General features: G+C 45.1%; 1 protein-coding gene across 8 annotated transcripts in view; it reads left to right on the top strand.

Moving 5' to 3' along the window:
* The window catches only part of NCK2 (NCK adaptor protein 2), a 149,011-nt gene that overhangs the window by 14,528 nt on the left and 108,925 nt on the right, over positions 1 to 25,558 (top strand). For 2 of the 8 annotated variants that reach the window (XM_036096578.2, XM_036096575.2), the window contains exons 1-2: positions 2,993 to 3,101; positions 4,796 to 4,933. The exons of 2 other annotated variants lie outside the window; for them this stretch is intronic. The gene's annotated coding sequence lies outside the window, so the exon portion shown is untranslated. Of the gene's footprint in view, positions 1 to 2,982; positions 3,102 to 4,795; positions 4,934 to 11,813; positions 11,966 to 15,744; positions 15,854 to 25,558 lie in introns of those variants that run through there. 4 more of the 8 variants (XM_078056711.1, XM_036096583.2, XM_036096571.2 and 1 more) reach the window with 4 other exon arrangements.

Here is a 25,558-nt window from a genome sequence, read left to right as displayed (position 1 = left end):
GGCCCTTTTTTCCCTAGCGACTGACCGAAGGTTCTAGAGAATCTTTCTCCAGAGTGAGAAGAGTGATTGACCTTTCTCTTGGGTGCAGAAAGGGTCAGAGTTAAGGCCAGGAGCCCATTCACTTTCCTTTTTATGCCTCCTCTCTCCCACAGCAGTGGTAGGATTTGAGGGTAGGGGGTGGAAGTCTTCCTTACTGTTCCGCTCCCCCCAGAGCAACACGGACCAGAGAGATTCAATTGTACTCATTCACACAAATATACTTTGTATTAGTGCATTTGTTTATTAAAATTGACTGGATAAGAGCATCTGCAGCAGCTTCTTTGAACATGATTTCCTTTTAAATCCATGCCTCTGTGTTCAACGTATAACTTATGGTTTCTGTTTTGACCTGCGGATTTCTAATTTTTAAGAAATCTTGTCATTTTTTCTAAATTTTTGTTTTGACCCAATTTTTGTGAGGTTTTGGCGGCCACGTGTAGAAGAATCACTCGAAATGAAAACGAGGACTCGCACTTTGTTGGAAAACATTTAAGGGCAGTATTTCTGCCCAATTGGCCAGTCTTGGGTTTTCTTTATAATACAGGAGATTTTTGAGAGCATAGTGTCCATATGTAAGAGTGGCATTGAACAAAGTGATCTCTGAAGCTTTTTTCCAGCTCTCAAGCTGGCAGAGGCCTTGCTCAAGGAAATGGGTCACACCTAGTAGGCAGAGCATCAGACTGGGGGCGGGGTCGAGGTCCTGGGATGCGCCACCACATCAGTAGGCTTTCCTGTTATTCTCAGCAACAAAAGAGCCCTCTGCTCCAAAAGGTCCCTCCAGCAGCCCCCTTGCCCCAAGTCTGGACTCCAGGGATTTGCTGAATCCGATGGCCTGGGGTCATGGCGTAATGTGAAGTTCCAAGTGACTCCCCAAAGTGGGAATCCTGACCCAGGGGCCCTGTTTGTGAGCGGATGGACTTTTGGGGGGGGGGGTGTCCAAGCACATGAGGTGGGGAAAACTTCTATTTTTATTTTCACTAGTTTTTAACTGAAATTTAGTATTTCCTTCCATTGCAAATGCAGATCACACAACCCTTGACATTCATGGTCCTCACAGAAATGACTGGGGTTCTCATAACTGCATCAGAGTGGTTGCAGATATGTTGAAATTCGAGCTACTCTAATCATTCCTTTGAAATTATGGTGGTTATTAGATCTGCCGCGACACCCTTTTGTTCAGTGAGTTAATAAAGTAGCACATAACTTACAATATCTCAAATGTGTTTTTTAAATAATATTTTAATAACTCTGCTTTAATACAACTGCATAAAATGAAAACCATTTGGAAGCATCGTGAGGAGTCCCGAGGCCTCACCAGCCTGACTTGGGGGTGGGTGGGTGTGCACAGGAGGGCAACACCTCTCGGGGACCAGGTGCTCTTCTGTCTGAGGAGGATACAGCTGCTGGGCCCTAGCCCTCTGGCCAGAGATGGTCTGCACAGGCCTTGCAGAAAAGTGATTTAATTTTGTTGCCTGGCAGAACTCTTTCCAGCCCTGCAGTGATGACAGAACATCTCCCAAGTGGGCAAAAAAAAAAAAAAAAAAATATATATATATATATATATATATATATATATACATACACACACACACACACATATATATATTTTAAAGATTTTATTTATTTATTTGACAGAGAGAGACATAGCGAGAGAGGGAACACAAGCAGGGGGAGTGGGAGAGGGAGAAGCAGGCCTCCTGCGGAGCAGGGAGCCCGACACGGGGCTCGATCCCAGGACCTCGGGATCATGACCCAAGCCGAAGGCAGATGCCCAACGACTGAGCCACCCAGGCGCCCCTATATTTTTTTTTCTGCAAAAAACCAAACCAAAAAAAAACAAAAACAAAAAAGAATTTTACTTAAATTAGATCAGAAGCCTAAATCATTGTTTTTGTAAATTTAATCATTTAAATTGTCAAGGTAGGAAAATATATATTCAGTTTACTAGCTAAAAGAAAAGCGAATGTAAATAATGTTCTCAGATTTTTGATCCGAGTAGAGTGATGGGGGTGGGTTGTGGATTTGGTACCTGGGGTTTTAAAGTAACGACCAGCATTGGGAAAATGTCGATGACTTTAAAAAATCTCTTGCATAAAAGAGTTGGACTTTTTGGTTCGCAGCGGTGTTGTGGCAAAATGGTTTCTGGAGTTTTGACCCCATGTTTCACAGAAATATGCTATAAAAAACATTTTGGAAGAAGAACTGGTGTGTGCATGGCTTGCACTGTGCTTCCCTGTACATAGGATTATAAATACTAGCTGCTGGGAATTCCCATAAAATGATGGACTGTGTGGAGGAACATTCCTGAAGTATTAATGTGACAGTCGCTACTATTTATTGAGCACTTTACATTTCATAGTGACCTGTTTGCTCTTCACCACCACCTTCCAGGCTGCCCTTATCCCCGTGTAACAGATGAAGCCAGCCCTTTAGAGAAGCTAAGTGATTTATCCGAGTGTTAGTCCTGACAGCCTCTCTGTTTTCGTGGGGGCGTGTTCTGTTTGCACACGTGCACGGTGACCTTTGAAGTCACCCGCTTTGCCTTGGGCGTGCAGGTGGATGGCCCTGCGGGCAGGCAGTCTTCAGCCTTCCCCTATCTGTCATCTCGGAGCTGGGACTTGAGCGGGCACGCCTCCTCCCCTGCCTCGTGCATCCCCGCGGGCGGGCGCCTGCGTCCTGCGCCGCTTCCAGGTGCGGTCACCGAGCTGCCTCCAAACTCAGGGGCCCCGCCCTTCCGGTTGGGAAAGGCTCACCGGAAGCCAACTGAGCCTCCTCACTTGCGCTGCTCTTCCCAGGTGGGGTTTGCAGGTCCGCTAGGTCGGAAAGGGGGTGAACTGAACGCTCACATGCCATATCGAGACCTAGCTTTCTGAGACATCTCTTTTCTGGCACGGCTGTTTTTTCTTTTAATTTTTCTTTCTTTCTTTCTTTTTTTTTTTTTGGGTGGAGTTTTTTTTCCTGATAAAGACAACATACTAACTTTTAAAGATAGTATCTGAAGAGGAAGATGCCTCCTGCAATCTTATCCCAAGAGAGAAACTTCGTATTTGTAATTCGTCCTTGTAAGTATTTGTAACCATCTGTACAATTTTATGTTCTTAATAGGAACATTTCCCCCCTTTGTTAGTAATCTTTGTACTGTTTTCTTGTTGAGTGATGTCCCCAAGAGTTGAAAGTTCCGTCCGTTGGAGAAACAGCCTACTGACTTGGTCATTTAAGTGTCTGCTCCAGTAGATAAGGAGCCTGTGTGCATCTCTGAGCGTATTTCGTTTCTTCTACTGAATTGTTTCCAGAGAATCCGTTCCTCAGAGAGGGGTTGCAGAGTGAAATGGTGGGGACATCCTTATGGTTCTTGATATATGTCGCCATAATGCCCCTCTAAAGGCTTGCACCAGTTTTCAGGAGTGTGGAAGTGTCAGTGTCCCCGAAACGACACTGCTTTGGAAAAAGTATCAGTGGCCCCTCCGTAAAGGCATTTTGAGTTCGTGTAGTCTAGAGGACCTTATCTCCGAGAGGTCCTAAAACAGCATCACTGCTGTTTAAAAACAAATGGACTAGAATTTGTTCACACAGTGACTACCATGTTCTTTAAAACAGGCCTAGTGTAAAACAGTCCTTGAATGTCAGGGGCTCTGCAGGTGCTCATGGATTGAGAACGACATGGTCATTCTCAAGGCTGGGCCCTGCTGCCAACTCGCCGACTTGACTTTCTAGCTGGTGGGCTGCTCAGCAGTAGCATGTCTCTTCCCTTTGAGGGTGGATTTAGCTTTTGTGAATAATAGATTGGAGCCTTGTTTGGGGCATAAACTGGGTGACAGAAATGGATTATCCTGCTTTGGTCCCTGGCCACTTGGGACAGAGGGAATGAGGCTGCTGTTATCTCTGAAGACATTTTTCGGAGGAGTTGCAGATATTTTTAGTAAATTTGCCACACCTAGAACAGGCAGATCACCTCCCAAAGGTACAGTTCAGAGTGTGTGTGTGTGTGTGTGTGTCTAATTATGCGTATTAGCTATGCGTTGTTGAGTAACAAATTAAGAGCCCAGGTAAGCCATGCTCAAACTCCAGACCTGCAGAAACAAATAATAAACGTGTGTAGTTTTAACCTGCGCAGTTTGTGGTGATTTGATACCTAGCAGTAGGTGACTCATACAGTGTAAAGTGTAAGCCGTTCTTACTCCTCCATAGTCAGACTTTCTTAGACTTTCTTGCTGCCAAGCAGGGCTCCCTGAAACTGCAACCCTCCTTCTTTATTAGGTTTTTATGATGTTTCTCCTAATTGGCTCAAGATATAGTAGAAACCCGTTTATGGTAAGCCCTTTAATAAGATTTTTAAAGAAAATAAAAGAATGAAGGGAGGGCATTGGCGGGGGATTAAGGGGGGAAAGGTGAGCAAGATGAGTGCAGGGATAGTAGCGTGAGACTGGGAATGTGGGTGCTTCTTCCCAGCTGGGAAATGGCTGTGCTGTGGGTGATACTGGGAGTGACCATAAAGTGGGACAAACTTGATGTATTTCTTTCTCCCTCTCTTACTTCATTTAGTTGTCTTTTTTTCTAGTGCTGTATTCCCCTTTGTCTTTATCCACCAGGCATTGATCAGGGTGGTCTCTGTAGGAGAAAGCAGGGAGCAGGGGGGTCTCCAGGTGAACAGCATGGCCAACCTCAGTTTAAGCCCCAAACCTTTGTGTTCCTTGGCCTTCCTTCCCCTGATAGGCATGCAGGGATTTTTCCCACAATTTTTTTTTTTTTTTTTAAGTAGGCTCCACGCCCATCGTGGAGCCCAACACGGGGGCCTGAACTCACCACCCCGACATCAAGACCTGAGCTGAGATCAAGGATCAGATGCTTAACCGACTGAGCCACACAGAGGCCCCACAAACTATTTCCATCTGTAGTGAGTAATGATTTATGAGTTAATAGTTTTAAAAGTTTTCAAATTTGTGGAATAACTGACCTGAGCTGCCTTCTTCCGTTTTGCTGCTGTAAAGAGCTGGTCCGAACTGGGAATCAGAGAAGGGGTGAGGTTGGTCTCAAAGAGAACGCTGACGTAGTCAAGTGTAACTGCTCCCACGGCCGGGCGTATTTGCCCGGGTGCGTAACACTCGTATGTGTGAAGTTAGCCAGGTCGGGTACACACACACGTCAGTGCCAGGATGGTGGTGTTTAACCCTTTCCGCCCGGACCCTCCCTGTGTTTCATGTCCTGTCCTCCACTCTGTATTCCCTTGGGTGACTTTTGATTTTATTTTTGCCACATACGTCATATACATCGAATCAAATGTAATGTGCTATTAACTTGATACCTCTCGTGTCAATGCCTAAATGGCCTACTTGTGGTGTTTAAGAAAAGCTTAGAGGCCTAACAGTAAGGTAACTTACGGAATTTGACTTTCCTGGGTCAACCTTGTTATGACAATGACCTAATTAGTATTTTGTGAAAGGGATTCTTTATAACGTTATATTTTGGTGCACTGATAGAATATTTAGGAATAGCTATTTCTCTTCATGGTGGTGTTAAAAAAACAAAACTCAAGTGAGTCAGTTTTTTAAAGATCTTATTGGCTTCCTTCAATGATTTGTGAACTGGGAAGCATCCCATCCTGCAGACAGAAAGGAGCTTCAAGGAGCTGTACAAAATGGAAGACTTGTAGAGGCAGAAGGGAGAAGGAACAATGAGGTTATAGTGGACAGAAAAGCAGATTGGTCGTGACAAGGTCACTTTCCTTTAGGGGATGGCAGGGGTCTATCAAGCAAATTACCGAATTAGTGCTGATGAGGTGATTCTTCATTGACTGGCTTAAGATTCCATTTCTGGGAGCATGGAAACTGAAGTTTGGTGACATGGGCCTGTTTTTTTTTTTAATTTTTATTATTTTTATTATTTTTTATTTTTAACAATTCCACTCTTTTGGTCAGACTGTAACCTGAGAGATGTGATCAAAATTTAAGGCATTAGCACTACTCACAGCCACCACTTGGAAGTTGAGTTTTGCCGAATCTCTGTTGATATTCACAGGTGATGGTGTCTGTTTTGCTGACTCTTTGTGTGGTATTGACAAGTCATGACTTCGGGTTCACATTCTTTAAGTCAGTCACTCTCTTCATTCCTTTCTGATGTTCCATTCTCAGTGCGATCATTTGCTTGGTGCTTAGCGGCTGTGAACATGAACATGCATTTAAAGCTTGTGAGAGAGTACAGTGCACCAGGAAGATTATGATGATTATTTTAAATGATTTTTTTTTATCTATTAGAGAGAGAGCGAGCGCATGCACAGGGGTGGGTGGAAGGGACAGAGGGAGAGAGAGAATCCCAAGCAGACTCCCTGCTAAGAACTGAGCTGTTCGTGGGCCTTGATCCCAGGACCCAGGATCATGACCCAAGCTGAAAACAAGAGTTGGTGCTTAACCGACTGCACCATCCAGGCACCCCTGTGATTATTATAAGTAGGATAATTCCCAATGTCTGGAGGACCTCAGAGCCATGGTCCCTAAGACCCATACCAATCAAGATCAAATCCCATTGAAGGAGTCACTTTCTGAAGCCAGCTGGCTTGGTACACTGATCTTATATGGCTTCCCCAGAAGTGTCAGTCAGTACAGCAAGTGGCATGGACTACAGCACAGACTAAAACAATAATCAAGGGCTATCCTATTACCAAGAACAACTTTGGCCAGAGAGGCCGGGAATTTTTGTTGGCAACTGGTGGATTCTGCAGTATCTTCAAGAGTTAAAAGGTGAGGTTCTGATAATAGCCTCATTTGCACTTACTGGTAGCCAGGGGGACAGTGATCTACCAAAGGAAGCTATCTTGGAGTTATGGTTACCCCCTGGTAATTCCTGCTTGAGTCCATGACTCAGGGCTGGGAAGGTGACAGCCATGGAGACCAGTAAAAGGTAGTGGTCTGTGGACCACACAGTTTTATTCTGGTTTCCGTTGCCTTGTGTCCCTTTCTTGGTACAAGGCTTGGACACAAGGTTCCCTGGCTTTGGGGTTGTTAAACTGAGGCAGGGAAATAGATACCCAGGGTTAGGGAGCCTGACTTAATAGAGATGGGGGCTTAGTTCCAGAGAAACTGAGGCATTTGTCAATCAGGGAAAAGTGTGTGATGGAGAGAACTACAGGACCATCAGCATCGTGGCCCATCGACTAGTAGTTTGGAGATTGGATTATCCCTGTTTGCAGTGGCCCAAGTGTATTAACAATCTTTCAGGCCAGAGCAGATCAAAATATGGGCAAATGAATCATAAAGGCCTTCGTATTATAAAAATTGGAAAAGGATGGTCAGAGAGGCAAGGAGGAATAGAGAGAAACACTCTTGATCTGGTGTCCTGGGTGGAAGCAGTCTGCCTTGATGTTGGCTGCTTCTCTTCTTAGCCAGTTTGATTTTGAGGTCTCCAGCATTTGCACAGGACCAGATGTCAGGTGGACCTGCCTTCAGCTGTGAAATATGCACCCGAGTTTCACACCTTATAATTTGGCAGTGGTGTCAGTGATCAGGAGTTCCTGGTAGGGTCCTTTTTATGATTCTCACTTCTGCAAAAGCATCAGAGTAAAACAGTAGTTGTCTGTAAATGTCAAAGACTTAAGGATGATCATTGTTAGGATTCTTTGTAATGGAGATGACAAGGAAATTTGATCATTTGTGCAATATACAACATTTTAAGATAATTGCAATTATGACTGATAACATTATACTGAGACATATCAGATTTCTAGGAATTTCATACATTTTCTAGAACACTTATATTCAGAACCTGCGTCCATACAAGTATAAGCTAAGGAGGTTTAGTATCTCTTGAGAATGCTTCCCATGTAACTTAACAGCAGATAAACCTAATTAGTTTAATATTTTACCCAGGTGAGAGACAAATCCTTTGAGATTTTCCAGGAACCCTCTGGGAAATCTCAGAGTTACTTTAAGGTGGAAAAAGCCCCCATTTAGAATTTGATTTTAGGAAGTTGTCAAAACATCAAGCGGTTTGAACATTTGACTAAATAGGATCACAGATCATTATGATATAATACTTCATTATCTGTTTAACCAAAATGACAATAGAAGATGCTGTTAAAGGCAAATGCAGACGGTTACAAAGTTGTGAACAAAATTTAGCTCTTTTAGGATTGAGAAGATTGGGTTTTCTTAAGTAACCCAAGAGCTGATGAAGACAGTGTGATGCACAGGAAGTTATTTTGGTTAAAACACAAAATCTTTGCTGCCTAGGCAGATTACTTAAAAGATAAGGAAACTTTCACCATCTCAGATCTAAAGCATACTAAAGGTCCAAGAGAACACTGTCCTTTTATCAGGAAGAAAATCAAATTCTAATTTTGTACCAGTGTACTCTTGCTATTAAAACTCATTAGAAAAACTTAAGTAAATCCATTCCAATCTTAGCCCACTTGACCACTTGTAAAATTCCCTCTATGAGATTCCTTTTCCACAAACCTACAACTGTGTTTATATCCATTCAGATTTTGTCTTATATATATGTTTTTTTTATCATTCTGGAACAACCAGTCATTTTACTCTCCTTGTCTACTCAATACGTAGTTGTTTCCCTTCACTCTTGTTATTTATAAGAAGTTTCAGGTACTTCTATTGACTAGAATTCTTAACGCCCAGAGTCCTTATTTCCTAGTGAAAACTAAGAAGTAAGCAATCATGGACTGTCTCTTACACTAGCTTTCTGTGGATCAGCAAACTCATAAATACATTTCATAACTTGAAGAAGTGTATTCTTTCTCCTAGTAAATTTCTCCGTGTTGTGTGGAACATGTTTACTAATATACCCGCATATCTTAAGTTTCTCTAGAATAAACCAAAAGTAGAATTAGATAAACCTGTGTTCAATAATTAATGTTCATTATTTTATCTTATTTGAAAATGATCTAGTAGATATTCAATGACTATATATCATTTAACTTAACATAGCAAAACTCCAAAGTTTCAAGTTATCAAAAATATTTGGGGAAACTATTTAAGTAGACACACCGTAAAACATAATCATGGCTAAAAAGTTCACCTAAAAACTTTTATCCTACTTAACGTCTATCTAAATCACTTGTTTTTAACATATTTAAATTACTCATGAAAATTTTGCAGACATTAAACAAAGTTATCTATTAAGATATTTTTCTTGCTGACAAACTTTGTAACAGAGATAAGGTAAATCTGTTTGAGTGGAAAATGCAGGCAGAATAAAAGTATTATATTTAATGCTGGTAGCTCTAAATACATGCCTGTTTTAATTAAACCAACAAACTTTAAACTTGCGCTTTTTTTTTTTTTTTACCGAAGACTATCCTAGATCAGGCAAACCTGAAAAATATTTGGGTTAGTTTTTATATTTCTGAGAGTCTAGAAATACTTAATTTGGTAAATGCATGTTTTTATTTAAACTAATTAAATGGACCTTTTTTTTTTAAAAAAAAAAATAATTTTGGCAATACCATCCAGAGGTAGAAAAATATCACACATCTACAGTATACATATTAGACATACATGAACATACATACATACAAACACAGACCTTACAGCTGTTGTTTTAAAATTTTAACCATATGGGGTGCCTGGGTGGCTCAGTCGGTTAAGCTTCTGCCTTCAGCTCAGGTCATGATCCCAGGGTCCTGGGATCAAGTCCCGCATTGGGCTCTCTGCTCAGTGGGGAGTCTGCTTCTCCCTCTCCCTCTGCTGCTCCCCCTGCTTGTGTTTGTTCTCTCTCTCTCTGTCAAATAAATAAATAAAATCTTTAAAAAAATAAAATAAAAAATAAAATTTTAACCATAAGATGGGTACAATAATGCAAAACTCTCTAGTTTCTAAAAGAACAGTTGGAATCTAATTGTGTTTCTAGAAGATGGGATAAGTTAAGGTTACCCATTCTGATGGTTTAAACTTTTTAGCAATATTTGTGGAGAAGACTTTCAAGATTTTTCATTTGCCTCCTTTCCAAATATCCTGCCCCAACTTTTTTTCTCCCTCTGATAAGAAGTACCTCACTTCCTAGAGAGACCAGGTAGAACATTTACATCTCAAAACCACAGGGAGAGAATGCAGGTTCCTTCCTCTGGGACTTCTGTTTCCTAAATTCCATATTTTATGGTACCTGTGAGCCTTTTAAGATGAATGGGTGAGATTTGGGGATTGGTTAAAAGGATAGGTGGGCTTTGAATTGCTTCCAGAGATGCATTTCTCTTCTTGTAAAGACTCAGTTTGTAAGACAAAGGCAACTGTTTTTAATACCTCAAGGAATTGGGTTGTGATCTAAAATGATTTCAAAAGGGCTGACCCTCCCGTCCAACTACCTCATCTTCATTTTGTGTCTTTGTCTCTGGGAGAAGATACTCAACTAAGATGGAAATCAAAAGATTCCTATGTTCTAGATTTAGAGTTTTGTCTTTAGAATGTTTTCCTTTCCCTCTGAGTACTTTTAGCTGAGGGGAGGGGCCCTAAAAACAGTTACTATTAAGTTCTGAATATCAGCTTCCAATTTGGCCAACTGACCACAGAGCTAAAAAAGATCCTTTCAAATACCTTGTCAGGTTTCAGCTGGGAAAAACAGTAAATATTCCTGACAGTACTGAACTATCCCTCCCTGCCCTTGGACGCACAAGGCATTACCAGGGAGGGTGCCAAGGATACTACTGCGCCCTGTTCCCTCCCCAACTCCGGATAGCAATAGGAAGAAGACTTAGACAATTCTCAGGACACAAAATGAGATGTACAAGAAGACACACAAGTCACCCTTCGCCGACTTCTGCCAGTTTTCCCACAGTCCCAACTAGAGACTCCAGAGTAGGGTTTCAAGTAGAGTGTTGCTCCAGTATCGACCAGAATTTGGAAAGGATTTCCATTAATTTCAATTTTAGTTTCCCCTTGGCTGTTTAAGGGAATGACTGGTGGGAATTTACCAGAGAATCCCTCAGAGTTCCACTGACCCTGGGAGGAGCCCATATGAAGGGTCTGCAAGGATAGAAATGGGGGCGTCCTTAAGGCCACTAGTTTGGCCGACTTTTGTTTACAGTTGTGTAGTCTCTGCAGAGTGGAAAGGCAGTTCAGGCAGAGGATTGGCAGACTGAGTATTCAGATAAAGGAGGATAGAGGGGAGCAGTAGGAGTCCTATCTTAGGCTTTTGTTTGGGTACCTCTTGTGTCTTTAATTTTTTATTAACCTTTTGTAAAGAATCTTTCAATGAAGCAATTTTGGAGTCTTGAGGTCTTTTGGAGGCTTCCGCATGCCAATTAAAATAGGTGTCCCAATCTGTTTGATTTGGGAACCCTTGCTTTCAAGTGCATTTCTTAAATGAATGATGTTGTCTAGTTGGAACGTTCTCCATGACGGCCATTGCCATTCTGTCTTGTCTGCATGAGATTTTGTCATTTTTTGTAGATATCTACAGCTTCCAAGACCACAGTTTAGATATAAAACAAGCGGGTTTACCAGAAGTTGGCATGCTCAAGTCTTTGGAACTAGAGGATCCCATTTCTTAGCTAAGCCTTGGGTCCCTCGGAGCCAAATTAATACCTAAGAGGGATGTGCCACTGGGTTGGGGATTAGGTGGTGCTTTACCTTGTACCTCATTGCATGGAGATTTTCTTGAGGTTGGCAGGTGACCTAGTGTCCATCTAACCCATGTTGTGACCAGCTTATCCTCGCACGAGCATTCCAAGAGCTTTTCAGTGCTTGGCCTGCTGTGCCCACCGATTTTGCAGCTTTGGCTTCTGAGATTCCCGTTAACTATGGATCTATTATTCCTTTACCTCATGTGCACAGTAAGAGAGACCAACAGTAACCGAGGAAACAGCTGTGGACACCAGCAGTAACCAAAGAGATGGTACTGTGGACTGGCCGAGAGAAGGCCTTAGGTATGCAGCACCAGCAGCTCCCAACATGGAACTATGGACCAAACCAGCAGACTCCAACAGGTGGGGTCTAGGGACTAACCAGGGGCTAGGGATTTGGGTTTCAGGGGAAACCATCTGCCAGCTCAAGCCGATCTGCTAAGTCCTGGACTGGGACCATGGACCAACCAGGGGACTAATCAAGGGCTAACTAAGGACTGGTGCTCTGTTAGGGCCTTGTGTCAGTGTAGACTGACCTGTCAGCCCTGGGCTAGAGAGCCAGTTAGATCGGGAGCTCGGCATGAGTGGAGCTCACATCTGAGAGGACCTTGGAAATGGCAAGACAGACAACTCAAAGGGTTGGCCTATGTTTCCCATCCCTGAAGGCGTCAGAAGTCTCTTGCATCCTACCACTGCCACCAGACTTAAAAAACAAAACTCAACTGAGTAAAGTGAAAAGATTTTGTTTGCTTTATTCAGCAATTCGTGAATTGGGCAGCATCCCATTTAGCAGACAGAAAGGAGCTCTGAGAAGCTATACAAAATGAAAGGCTTTTGTAGGTGGGAGGGAATGGGAATAAGGAAGTTTTACTAGACAAAAAAGCAGGTCGGTAGGTCATGACAAGGTCACTTTCCTTTAGGGGATGGCTGGGGCAGGGCTGGGGGGTGCTGTCAGGCAGATTACCCAAGTAGTACTTTGTAGACAATTCCTCACTGACTGGTTTAAGATACCATTTCTGGGAGAGTGGAAACTGTTAAGTCTCGGTTTGGTGACACCGGTCTTAGCGTAAGCAACTCCATTTTGGACCCGTTGTCTTGTTTTTAACTGTGTAGAACAGGGGTTGGCCTGTGGGCCAGATCCGGCTGCCTGTCTGTTTTTGGGATGCCGGTTTTATTAGAACACAGCCAGGCCCCTTTTATTTACATATGGTCTGTGGTTGCCTTCATGATACAAGACAGAGTTGAGTCATTACAGCAGTGACTGTATGGCTTGCAAAGCCTGAAATAATTATCTGGTCCTTTTCCAGAAAAAGTCTGCCAACCCGCTGTGCAGGAAGGAAGGGGGGTGAAGTTGGAGTCCTTGCTCTGTGACTTCGTTGGTGCAAGCGAGGTTTGGTGCCTTTTTCTCTGATAGGAAGAGGATTCTCATCATCCAGGGGATTTAGGGTGAAATTGTACCAGGTCCTGGGTGGTTCCTGGCACAAATGAAGCACGTAATGAATATTAATTCCTTCTCCCCTTGATTACTCACATCCCGCTCTCCCATCCTCAGGTAGTTGCTTTCTTTGCAGGTGAAAATTCCAGATGAAAAGTGGCTTTCAGTCCCTACATGTTTAGAAATGAAAGCATTTAAAATAGCTCCATTCCATAGACTATCATGCAAGCCACCAATGTGAGCTAAATCTGTAACTTGAAATTTCCTAGTTAATCCCATTTAAAAAGTAGGAAGAAATAGATTAAATTAATTTTAGTAATGTATTTTATTTAGTTCAATTTCATTTCAACTTATAGTCAGTATAAAAAATCACTAATGCTGGAGCACCTGGGTGGCTCAGTCTGTTAAACGTCAGCCTTTGGCTCAGGTCGTGATCCCAGGGTCCTGGGATTGAGTCCCACTTCAGGTTCCTTGCTCAGTGGGGAGTCTGCTTCTCCCTCTCCCTCTGCCCCTTCCCTCTGCTCCTGCTCTATCTCTCCCTTTCTCGCTCTCTTTTTCTCAAATAAATAAAAATCTTAAAAAAAAATCACTAATGAGATGTTTGATTTTTAATTTTTTTTCTTCTTTCTTTTTTGCATAAGTCTGTGGAATCCAGTGTGTTTTACCCTTACAGCAGGACGCAGATGGACTTGACTGTATCGTGAGTGCTCAGCAGCCACATGTGGCTAGGGGCTACTGAACCGCACAGCTCTCTGCTTCTCTCATACCAGCTGGGCATCCTTTAATTCAGTTCAATTCTGACACCAGCTCCTTGGAGTTAGCGCAGACCGTGTAAGGCTCCCTCTCGCTTCAGATGCCAGTTTAAGGTTCTGGCCCTCCCATCCTTCTGACCGACTGGCTGAAAATTGGGGGTTCCCATGACCCCCTCAATAGGTTTAATAATTTGCTGCAAGGACTCACAGAATTTCATATCAGTGGTTTATTACAAAGGATGCAGGAGCAGCCAGATGGCAGAGGTGTATAGGGAAAGGTATGGCCTGGGGGAGGTACAGAGCCTGGATACCTTCTCCAGACCTGCCACCCTCCTAGCACATCAGTGTGTTCCCCAACCCTGGAGTTCCCTGAATCTTGTTTTTCTAGAGTTTTTATAACCCAGTGTCTAGCCCCACTCCCTTGGTTGTTGGGGGCTGGCGCTGAAAGTTCCCACCCTCTTAATCCTGTAGGTTGGTCTTTCTGTGGCCAGCCCCCATCCTGAAGCTAGCTGGGGCTAAACCTGAGTCACTTCATTAGCATAAACTTGGGCATGGTCTTAAGGGGCTGGTCTGAATAACAAGACCTCCCTATCACTCCGGAAATTCCAGGGGTTTTGGGAGCTCTGTGCCAGAAACCACAGAGCAAGACCAAATATATTTTTTATTATACCACACCAGGACAGCCCTAGAATGCCTTCCCTCCCTTCTTCCTCCCCAGCTGGCTGTGCCCTATTTAAGAACACTCCTCCTCTCTAAAACAGCTGATGCATTCTTATTTTACATTCTTCTCTACCCTCTCTTGACTAATCATGACTATGCTGCTAACTCCCCCGGTTCTTGGTTCTCAGGAAGCAAATGTAGGAAAGATACAGTAACATTTCTAGGGAAGCTTAGAGATCCAAACTGATTAAATGTAGCACAAAATGGTGACTCTACTTACAATAACTTAGAGAAGAATAACTCCACTGTAGCAAATAGGCGTCTAGGGTGCAGGTTTTCTAAGAAGTGGGATGTGGGGGTGAAGCCACCACCCCACCTGCTGCCATGTGGAACCACAGGGTAAAGTAGACAGATCTGGCCGAGAAGGCCCGCCTGTCCATGCAGCTCCCTCCCCGAGGAGTCAGACTGTCCAGGCACCTCCATGGCACATGAGCATCCAGACGTTACCGATAAAGCTGGTTCAGGAGGAAGACCAGAGAAAAACTAAGATTTTTATTCCTCATGTAGTTTTTGGTCTCCCTTGCTTGCATGATGTGTCTGTATTCAAGACACATCTTGTGTCTTGATGGGCTTCAAGATACTATTCAGCTTGCTCGTGCAATTTTAAAGCCAGGGTTCGGGAACCAGAGGGGTGGGGGCAGATCTTGGTCCATCACTACGACTGGGACTTGGGCGGGTTACCTCCCCTCTTGGTGCCTCAGTAGCTTTCACTGGAAAATGGGCTGTTATGAAGATTAAAATATGCAAAAACACTGAGAACAATGCCCTACACATCACATTATCTAAGTATTTTTGCATTTGTTTTGTTATATCGTGTAAAGCACTAACAAGTAAAGAAAAGGTATATTGCAGGAAGAAAGGGATGGTGGCAGAGAATGTCTGGGAGCTGTGTAAGTGGGGCGTGGTTGCTAAAGGAGTTTCTAAGAATCAGATTTTTTAAAGAAAATGTAATATTTTGGACACGGGTTTCTCAAAATTCTTTAAACTTCAAGGACATGAATAAAATTTCTGTTAGTGTGTCTGGAAGTTAAAAGCAGGGTCAGTAGCTCTATCTGATGTTAAAGATCTTATTAAAGGGTGGTGTTTGCATCTGGCTTTTATCTTTCTGAGGCATATGTGATAAGAGGTATCAGAGATAGGATACTGTGCTTTTCTATAACTGAGTGCTGCAGCTTACTGTACGGTGTGTGGGTGACCACAATTGATCACATGTAAAATAATTTTTTTTCTTTTAGGAATAGAAGGCTACAGGATGTCATTTCTGAGGGGTTGTAGATGCGCTCCAGAAACATAGGCCATTGTCTGTAAAATGATGAGGTCATGATTCAGAGATTGATTCATGTGGTAAGTCCTAGAAAGCTATCTTGCCTAGGATGTGGACCTTGATAGTTAGTAGTCTGGGGTATTTTTATTAATTTTCATTCAGACATCTTTATTTTAACAGGTCAAGAAAATTATTTTTGAAAAAGTATTTTTAGCCTCTTTAAATATTTCAGATATTCCAGAAAGTCATTTTGGGGAAGTAAGCTGTATTACATTAAGTTGTTTTTTAAATTGTTTATAATTTCAGTTTTCATTGTTGGTAGTCCTGATGTTAATATCATCATTTCTGCCCTCTTTCATATTTTTCATTCTGACTTTACAGTAGGAAATATGAATCTAAGTTATATTTTGGACAGATCTTTCAAGAGTGGTTTCCTGTTCTTTCTCATCGTATTATGGCTTAAGTGAAAACTATGTTCTTTTCTTCTCACTAGAGGATAATATTTTTTAATGCCAGTGTTTCTTAAATAGAGGCTGTCTTAGCTTGAGCGGCTCTAGAGTAAATACCTTCGACCGAGTGGTTTAAAAAACAGATGTTTGTTTTTCACGGTTCTGGAGGCTGGTCATTCAAGATCAAGGTACTGGCTGATGCAGTGTCTGGAGAGGGTCTGCTCTCTGGGTTGGGGACAGCTACCTTCTCTCAGTGTCCTCGAGAGGTGGAGCGAGAAGGGGCTCTGGTCTGTTCCTCTTCTGATGAGGGCATTTATCCCAGCCTGGGGCCCCTCCCTCATGACCTCCTATAGACCTATAATCACCTCTAAATACCATGACTGGGGGTTAGGGTTTCAGCAGATGAATTTGGGGGAGACTCATTCAGAAACAGCTTTGAGACTGGCTTTGACTTCATAAACCTTTTTAGAAAAAGCATGTACCTTGGCAGAACACTCTTTGCCACTGTTTCTTATTTTCTTCTGTCTGAATTAAAAACCCTTCTGGCATCAGAGCCTCCTCTCCTTTGTCAGGCCTGCCTGTCACTCAGATCTGTATTTTTCCCCACAGCTGTTCCCAGAAGCTTTCTCAGGCTGACTTTCTCCCTCCCAGGTCAGTTGGAGGGCCTAATTTTCCATCCCCTCCCTGCCACCCTGCAAAGATGAGGTGTTGGAGAAGGGTCCCAGAGCTTTTCCGCTTGAAGGCTTCGGGAACTACAGCCTGTAAGCTGCCCCCTGTCTGCCAAGCTGCCTGTGGCGCAGAGGGCAGGGAGTCTTGCCCTACCTGAGGCCGATGGTCTCAAGGGTAGTGGAGAATTGAGAGCAGTCTCTTATCGGGATCTTCCCAAACGGCCTCTCTGAGCCTCTTGGGAACTCTTGACCTTTCTGGCCCTGAGTTTGAGGACCGTGGATTTAGACTGTTGATTTTCACTTTCTCAAGGCTCAGCTCAAACACTCAGCTCGCTTATTTAGTCCCTAGAGAGAATCTTCCAACCCCTTGGAATGAGCAGCACTAAACATCCTATGCATCTGCCTGTGTTTAGTGAGGGGAAGGCTGAGGAAAAGGGAAACGTGCCTTTCTTCCTTCCCGGTGTCTGTGGGCATCATCTTGGATGCCTTCAATCCCCTCTTTAGGCAGCTGGTCTAGTCTCAGATTCTCCGGAAGTGCCTGAATCTCTGGTTCTGTTCCCCTCCACCCCCCCCCCCCCACTACCCCAGCTTGGGGTCAGCCTCAGGTTTTGACACATGGCTGCACTGAGCCAGGACTTAAGTGTCACTGATGCTGAGCATTGGGTCCTCATTGTAGAGGACATGGGAAGAAAACAGCAACGCAGTGTTGCCCCTGATTTCAGGGAGTTTGAGGCATTCTAAGTTCCTGCTAGAGTTTTGTTTCCTGAGTGCTTCTTTCTGGAAGTGGCCGTTTCTCCCCATTCCGCTTACACAGTGGGTGCAGCTGAGTGTCGTGTTGGAGTCGGTGTCCCTCCCTGTACCTGGTCTCCTGGTCCTGCCGCGTCCCCTCCGCCGTCCTCCCAGATAAAGCCAAGGACTGTCATTGTCATTTCCCTGCCACTGAATGCAGCAGTTCCTTGTGTCTTTTGGTAGTGTAAGCCCCCTTGTCCTTTGGCTTCCAGCCACCGGCTCTAGGCAGACCTTTCTCCCTGTCCAGTGAACGTGCGGGTTCCATCCTGTCTTGCTTGTGCCACTTCTTCCCTGGAACACCCCCTTGCTTCTCGTGTTGTTTGTGACCGTGTACAATGTATGTGTAACCTGCTGAACAGGTAACTTCAAGGTCATTAGAAAGACTCCTGTGGTGTATGTAATCTGTGCCACTTCATACTTAAAATCTCTCCTAGAATCGTCCCCAGGACCACGGCCATAATGTGAGTTTGTTTAGTCTGCCATCCCATAATACCTGTGACTGGGTGGCTTCTAAACAGCAGACATTTGTGGCTCACAGTACCGGAGGCTGCAAGTCCAAGGTCAGGGTGCCATCAGGGTTGGTTGGGCGAGGGCCCTCTTCTGGGTTGCAGACTTCTCGGATCCTCACGTGGTGGAAGGGGCAGAGGTGCTCTGCAGGGTCTCTTTATAAGGAGACTAATCCCACTCATGGGGGCTCCTCCCTCATGACCTGTTCCCCTCCCCAAGGCCCTTCCTCCTGATACCATCTCCTTGAGGGTTAGGATTTCACGGTAAGAATTTGGGGTAGAACACAATCATTCAGACCATGGTGGCGTCCCTTTGGCATATCATGGTTCCTTACTTAAATGCTGTAGCTTCCAGTGTGTGGGTATCTTTTCCTTGAAAGACTTCAAGTGTCAGTCACCCACTCAACAAGTATTTGCCTACCCCGTGTCAGGCGGCGTTTTAGGCCCTGGTGATCCTGCCCGGAAGAGGTGGGCCCCAGCCCCTGCTCCCAGGAACATGTGTCCAGTGGCTTCTGGGAGAGTGACAGTAGTGTGGCCTTTTGCTTTGCTCTTCTGTCCTCCTTTGAGTAGTAATCATTTGTGTAACTGATTTATTTTGCTTAAAAGAAAAAATAGAGTCTCCGTTTGAATCATAAGAAAAATACCAGAGACACCAAGTGAAATGCGCATCAGGAAATCTGGCGGGAGAGGTGCCTTAGGGAGGGATGTTTTAGGTACCTGAGTTCTCTTCACTCCCAGGACCTCTGCCTCCTCGAAGCAGGTCCTTACTCTGCCCGACGTGATGGTGGTCTGACCGATGCTCACTCTTTTCTGTTTGAGCAAAAATAAAATTGAAGTATTGAAGAATCGATGTAAGAATTTGGTGGTGGACCTGTGAAGGGTATAGGGGTCCTTTCTGTGTCATGGTGTGCAGAGGTCCCTGAAGCAGTGATTCTGGGTCCTGGAGCCCATTCAGTTGTCTGTTAGGGCAGGTGTCCACTGCTGGTCTGGTCAGCTGTGGCCAGGGTAGCACACAATTACTGACTCGACTGCAGGGCCCGTCATCCGTCATGGGCAAGGTGGGAGTGTGTCTCAGTTTGTCTGGGGCCTGGGAATCACGAAAATCTGGGTCCACAGACAGACTCAGTTTTAACTCACATTTATTTAGAAGCTTGTGGGAGGCATCTGTGGGACACTGATTAATATAGATCATCTATAAAGCAACCTTTCTTTTGAATTATATGTTTATCTAATGAAATCTAGCTTAAGAAGTCATTCATAATGTATAATTGAAAAAAATGCTTTCAAAAATCATTACCAGGTTGATTTATTTAGAAATTAAGTAAAGTCATGTCATCTGAATACCTTGTGATCTGATTTTGGCTTAACTTTATTTTGTAAAAAGTAATAATAAGTGACATGCATTAGGAGTGGCGTTGATATACCAGTCCCATGCTAAGTAATTTGCACTGTGCGTGACACAAGGGTGCATGTTTGGTGAGAATTTGCTAGTTTTATGCGGATGTTAAATTGGGAAATTCTGAAGCACAGAGAATGTGTAGCACATCACTTAGTTTCAGCAGCTCAGGGCCCATCTTATTTCATCTTAGCCTCACTCACTTCCCTCTCCTATGCTCCCCACTAGAGGACCGTAAAGTGAATTCCAGATACATGTCATTTCTTGGGATTATTTTTAACCAGAATGTAATGTTTAAATTTAACTTCAAATTGGTGTGTTCTAACTTGCTTTCCATTCAACTTGCTTATTTTTCTCAGTTGTCGCTATTGAACCTTTATATGTAGGTTCTTTCTTGTCTCCTTTGGGTTTTAAACACTATTTATGAGTTTATGGTTGGACCTCAGTAGTTTCTGCTGTAGATAAAGGAGCTGTCTCACGCTACCTTTAAGTGAGGAATAATCCAGCTAATTATACCCTTTTGAAACTTAGGGTTTTTTTCCTTCTTGACCTTGCTGCCTGGTTCACTTAACCAAGAGCACCACGCCTCCCTGTGTGTAAGTTTCAGGAGCTACATTGGTTCACTTGGATTCTTTCAATGTGGATTTTTTCTTTTATTCACTGATCATGCTCACAATTTCTTCATCTGTAAATGAGAGGGTTGGAATAACTGGTTGTCAAAGTTCCCTTTTGGTTTTGTGGTTATAAAAAAGCCCAAAATCTAGCAGAAGGCCCAATTGTTGACCATCAGTTGCTTAGGGAGTGAATGACTTCTACCTAGGGAGTAATTGGAAGAAAATGCACCCATCGTATTTTTGGTTTAGCCTAATTTGGCATAGCACCATGTACGTCCCTTACTGTGGTCCACCTCTGGGGAGAAGTGGGTGTGGAAAGGCCACCCGTGGCCCTCAGATCCTCCCCAGGGAATCCCAGAGGTCTGCTCTCCTGTCTATGTCACCAGCTGCTCCTACTTCCCTTTCATGTCCCGGGGGCAGGGTGGAAGACCCCCAACTTTCGTTCCAGCTATAATCATCGTACCTCCTGGATTTTCTGTAGCAATTCAGTTACCTGCCTTTTGTCCCTTACTTCTCGAAGTGTTCCAAATATCTTGAAATTTCAGTATCATCTGGAAGCAGCCAAAGAAAGTTGAGGGGAGGGTTTCAGAGCCCTCTGTCACCAGGCATATGACAGGTGGGCCTTCTGGCTGGCTGGTAAGGGGTCGCCCAGCTGTGGTCAGGGCTGCTTCCTATGCCTTGCCTGCCCACCCGTGGAGGGCAGCTGCACTGCACAAGTCCTGGGTTGTCCCCCTGGCCCAGCAGGGGACCTTTATGACATTTTGAGTATGAGCAGAAGAAGGAACTTGTGGATTTTCTTCTAGGTTTGGTTGCTTGAGCGGCTGATGTGGGCTAGCTTGCTGTGTTCCTCCTCCAGGTGGCCCAGCTGGTTAGCAGAGTGATGTCAGCTCTACCCGGGCTGCAGGGACCTTTAGCAGTCAGACCTCAGGTGACAGGTGAGAAGTGACACTGCCCTTTGCTTTTTTTCTGTTTTGACTCACCTGAGAGTCACACTGGCCAGCTGTAATTCTTCAGATGGACTCTGCTTCACTCTGGCTGGGGGGTTCTTTCTGCCCTCTTTGGGGCTTCTCCGTTAGCAAAATAGAAACCTGTTAGGTATTTTAGATGCACAAGGTCTAGTCCAGGGAATGGTTACAAAAGGATATAAAGGGCTGAAGGAGCCAAAGGGGGAGGACATGTTACCCAAAGATCAGAAACTGAGCCAGCGCTGGCTCTAGGTCTGCAGGAACAAAACAAGGACATGGGAGTCCCCCAGAGCCCAAGAGCAGGTGCTCCCCGCCATCACCCCCCACGCCAGCAGGAAGCCTGAACTGCTGGTCCTGCCCTGGGAGCTAAGGCACAGCCTGAGCCTCAGCCACTTGCTGCCATGCATTGGCCATGCTGTTCTAGAACCCTGCTCCTGCCTTGCGGGGGTGGGGGTGAGCAAGTCTTCACCTTTCCCTCCTGCCTTTTTTTTTTTATTATTTTTAGTTTTAAAAGATTTTTATTTATTTTAGGGAGAGAGAGAGCGAGCAAGAGAGAGAGATAGAGGGCAAGCGAGCTCGGGGGTAGGGGTGCAGATGGAGAGGGAGAGAGAATCTCTCAAGAGCAGACTTCCTGCTGAGCACAGATTCCTGATGCTGCGATGCTGTGGGTCTCGATCCCAGGACCCTGCGATCATGATCCGAGCGGAAATCAGGAGTCCGATGCTTGACTGACTGTACCACCCAGGTGCCCCCTCCTGCTTTTTAATGTTGCACCAGGGCCCCTCTTTGGCAGAACCTTACCCAGAGTCCAGCTGGTAAGGGCCTGGGAAATGTAGCCTCAGTGGTCCAGATGGGAGTGTGGCTGGATGGCAGTGGTCCGGACGCCAGGGCACATCTGGCACGGGGACTCTCCCGAGTGTGGGTGGAATGAACTGCCCTGGTGCCACCTGGCATGTGGGGACAAAGAGTGGTCGCTGCTGTTTCATCTCAGCATGGATCAATAGGAATGGAGTACTGAGAATCCACCAGTCATGCATCACGCAGACTATACTCGCAGAAAAGGAGGGAAACCAAAACAAAAAGTTGAACATGCCCGCTTTGGCTACCAGAAATGAATATAAATGATCCCATCGCAGCTGCACTGCGGGGAAGTTACCAGCCGTCCACGTGTGCGCTGCACACCCAGGTGCTGCCGTGCAGTCTCGGGGAGGCACCGCGGTTCCCTCTGGTGCGCCGGTCGGGGGGGGGGGGCGGGGGGCAGAACCACGCTTTGAAGCCTCGGACAGACTGTTCCCCGCTGACAAGCAGGAAGCGACCGCAGGCTTTCCTGCACAGCCCTGCCCAGGGGCGGCTCGGCGTTGGTGATGCTGACGGGGTTCAGATCCCAGCAGAGCGGTTTTGCTTATCCGTCCAGCCCCTGCTGCCCTTCTGCCAGGAACAGGAAGCTCCTGCCTTTATGCGGCCCCCCCACACTCCGTGTTTGCATCTGGCGCTCCGAGGAGTGGCCAGGGTGGCAGTTACCGGAGCCCCTCTGGAGCTCCCTGAAGCAAGAGAGGAAGTCGTCCTGAGGGTGGGGTGTCTTCCGAAGGGGTGTCGGCAAGGCTTCGGGGACACGTAGGGGAGAGCCGCCCTGCCTCTATGCTCTGCCTCTTTCTGCACCCTGCGGGCCTGCGGTACCTCTCCCGGGGCTTGCGGGGTGGGGGTGGGGGGACAGTCGCCCCAACAGCACGGAGGCTGTGTGGCTCACAGAAGCGCCGCTCTGTATCCCACCTCTCAGGGGGGCACATCTTTGGTCCACGTCGGTCAGATGCCCACCCCGAGCCGGTCAGTGACCATCCCCTGTGAGGGAGGAGGAGGATGTCCTGGAGAACACGACTACCCTTATTATATATGCGTGGGGATGGGAAGAAGGGCCACTGAATGCAGAGGGGAAGTCACTGGTCTGGGCCGCCTCCCAGTGAGGCTTTTCTAGAGCAGCCTTCCACAGAGGAATGCCAGCGCTGTGGCCACATCAGGTAGCCAGGGCATCGTCTGCTCGAGCCCCTGCTCAGGTCTCCTTGGACGGTAAGAAATAACGCCCTTAGAACTGCTGGTTGTGTGCATAAATTGGGCTAATGGCTATTTAAAAAAGAGTGTTATGAACTTGCTCTAAGAATATATTCTTTGAAACTCAGAAATGTGGTTTCCATAAAATATCAAAATTGAGAAATTATCGAGAATGATTGGACTAGGAGTGGTTAGTAAAATGTGTTTTTTCTTAGACTCATTCCTGAAGAGAACAAAGAAGACAACACTCAGAACTTTTACTTTTTGCATTAATTTAATTAAAGGGGATGCTTTAAGTCGGTTGCCCTTATGGTCCTTTATCTCTGAGGGTATGGCAGCATCCCTCTTTACCCCCTGCAAAGTGAGAGGTTGCAGCATTCCAGCAAAATGTGGCTTCCTGGAGCAGAATACAGCCCCTGTGAATCCAGACACTGTAGAGGACCCACCCGTGGGTGCCTGGAGGGAAGAGAGAACTTGTTCCCCACCCACTGAGTGCGGCACAGGTGGAGGATGTGTATAAAGAATGCTAGCTTTATTCCACTAATAATACGGCTTTTGAATTGGACCTCTTGGTTTGTCTGTGGTTTAAAACCCACGCTCCCGGACGTGCACACGTACCTCCCTAGCAGGAGATTTGTTTTGTGGAGTTCATATAGGCTGGAGGATGGGATTAACTTTCTTAGCTGCACGAAAGGAGGAACTGACATGAGAAAAGCAGTGCGGGGATAGCGCGGCCTACGTGGGTGTGTGTGATCAGACTGCCTTCTGCTGTCTTACATAATGTCATATACGCACCCACACGCTTTACAGCGGAGTCAGTTCTCTGGACCTTGCTGTTCCTCGATTATTTAATTCAGTTCTATCCTCTTCATAAGCTCTTCCTCCTCCCATTTATTTAGTTTTGTTTTTTTCTCGTGGTATGCATTACTTCAACGAAGAATATTTTGGATGCACTGGAGACGAGGCATACATTTATTACTAGAAAAAAATTTTCTGATTGTGAGATTAATCAAGAAGAAGAAATATTGTAGAATATTTGAATAGTTTTTAAAGTGAAATTTTCAGGGCAAAAAGCTTCGTTTCGCAGCATCTAGGTCAAGTGGGGGCAGGATGGTCATAAATATTTAGATCTGTCACCATATTTCCATAATATGGTTTTCATGTATGTAAATTTATCTAAAAGACACACACCCTTATTTTTATCTGGTATCTGGGCTGAAATTCTTATGTTCATCCTCAAATCCTGCTTCTCCCTCTTAACGTACGTATATTGTGCCCAAGCGGGTGTGGAATACAGTGACCGTATTTCTGGCTGCGCCAGGCACCTTTGCTAGCGGAAAGGGGTGCTATTAATAATTACGCTGAGCCAACAGTCACAGATCAGAGGGTAGCCTGTGGTCACCACGCCTTGAAACGTTGACCTTCTCTCTTCGCATTGCCCGGACCAGGCCTTTCTCTCTCACCTGGCCACAGTCCTCTCATCCTCCTGCTTCTGGACTTTTCTCCCTCTCATCAACCTTTTATCGGTAGCAGGGTTGATTTTCTAATACACAGATGTACTTGTTTCACTTTTCTTCTTAGAAGCCTCTGGGTCCCCATTTCATGATAAAGTCTGGGCTCCTGGGTGTTATTAAAGGGCCCTAAAAATAAGATCTTTGCTTCATCTGCCACCATTTAGTACTTTTTAAATTTTATGAACATAATCACACTGGTTTACTTCCAACAAGGCCATGCACTTTTACACACTGTGCTTTTGCCCATGCTGTTCCAGTGCTTAGCCTGCCTCCCCACCGGCCCCACTGCTTACCTCCTTGCATGTGGCAGGACTGCAATGGCATCTCTCCTTTGGAGCGTCTGGATTACCCCAGAGCTAGAACTAGTGGCTCCTTCCTAGAAGGTCTCCTGGGCCTCTCGTGTACGCCTGTCTTTGAACCCTCGTGCACTTAACCCCGAGAGGCAGTACACCATGGTGGTACAGATCTGGTCCCCTGGCATGGATCGTGGCCTTCCACTTGGTACTGTGGGACTTTGGTTTGGTAGGGCTCTTTGTGCCTCAGTTTTCCCATCTGAGAAATGGGAACAATAGTAATACTTATCTCCTAGGATAGTTGTAAGGTTTATAGAGTGGTGCCTGAAAGGAGCCTGTTCCTTGGCATGTGATGGCCCTGCAGTTGTCTATGACCGGTGGTAGCTGTCAACTCTCGGGTACCCATGCCTGTTTCTCCAGCTGGCATCTGGGTGCATAAGTAGAAGGACTCTGGCAATGTCATTTGGGTCACTGGGTGTTTGCGTGTGCATATATTCTAGTCCCTGCTGATTTCTTGCTGTAATGCTTTGGATTGAGATTAACTA

This window comes from Halichoerus grypus, chromosome 10 (assembly GCF_964656455.1).
Source record: "Halichoerus grypus chromosome 10, mHalGry1.hap1.1, whole genome shotgun sequence".
Taxonomy (NCBI): domain Eukaryota; kingdom Metazoa; phylum Chordata; class Mammalia; order Carnivora; family Phocidae; genus Halichoerus; species Halichoerus grypus.
The sequence above is the reverse complement of the archived record's forward strand: the minus strand, read 5'-3'. Positions and strand labels throughout refer to the sequence as shown.